Source organism: Pinus tabuliformis, chromosome 8, assembly GCF_031772625.1.
Source record: "Pinus tabuliformis cultivar Carrire ecotype Pingquan chromosome 8, CPIR1, whole genome shotgun sequence".
In the NCBI taxonomy this organism is placed as follows: Eukaryota; Viridiplantae; Streptophyta; class Pinopsida; order Pinales; family Pinaceae; genus Pinus; species Pinus tabuliformis.
In genome coordinates, this window is record NC_142294.1 from 893,290,292 (window position 1) to 893,291,283 (window position 992).

Sequence of the window (992 nt, forward strand, 5' to 3'; positions counted from 1 at the left end):
ACTTGAGGAAAGGTGTGCACCTCGAGAGATTTGATCCCTCTCGGCACTTGATAGATCCAGTGTTAAGATGGATCTAGGCTGGTTTTAGTCATGTGCAGTCATACAAAATTTTGAACATCTAATCATTTTGATCATTTTAAATATGCTAAATATGTCTAAGATTAATTTGGTCAACTTAATTTAAAATTTGCTCAGTTACCTCAGTTGAACATCTAATTATTTTGATCATCTTAAATATGCTAAATATGTCTAAGATTAATTTGGTCAATTTAGTTTAAAATTTGCTTAGTTACCTTAGTTTGTTGAGATGAGAGAGACTGCTAGTAACTTGAATGATGAAAAATGATGAAATATAAATTTTTAGTGCAAAGTGTTAGTGTAACAATTTTGATAGATAGAAAATGTGAATACTAAGAATATAGTCAATTACAAATATTGCAATCAATCTAAAACTATTTTCTTCTACTGTTCCTAATGTCACACCTATTAGTTTTTCCATTTTCTCATATCGATCATATGAAAAGAGTAGTTGGAATCATAGACCATTCAAATGTTTAACTCGAGATACTATAGTAAACAACATACCTTGTCTCTGTTTCTCTCCAATATTAATAGTAGTTTTCTCAAAATGCAATAATTGTGAATTATGGAGTGTTAAACCCCAAATAATTTTCAATGGTAGTTATTTTCTATTACCGCGTTTGAATGAAAAGTAATTAACAATGTTGAATGAAGGAAAATGGGAATAATAAGAATGTACCCAATTATAAATATTTTATAGTTTCAAGAAGCAAACATTTGGGGTAAGCAACCATTTTATTTAGGATGAAAATTAAAGTATTGTATTTATGGTTGAATATTTTTTATGTGCTTATACTATGAGAGAGTGTGTATGTTTTGGGGGTGATAAGGAGAGACAAGTGGAGATAGAGATATAGATGGGGGGGAGAGGGAAGAAGAGAAAGGCAAAGACAGGGAGGGAGGAAGAGATA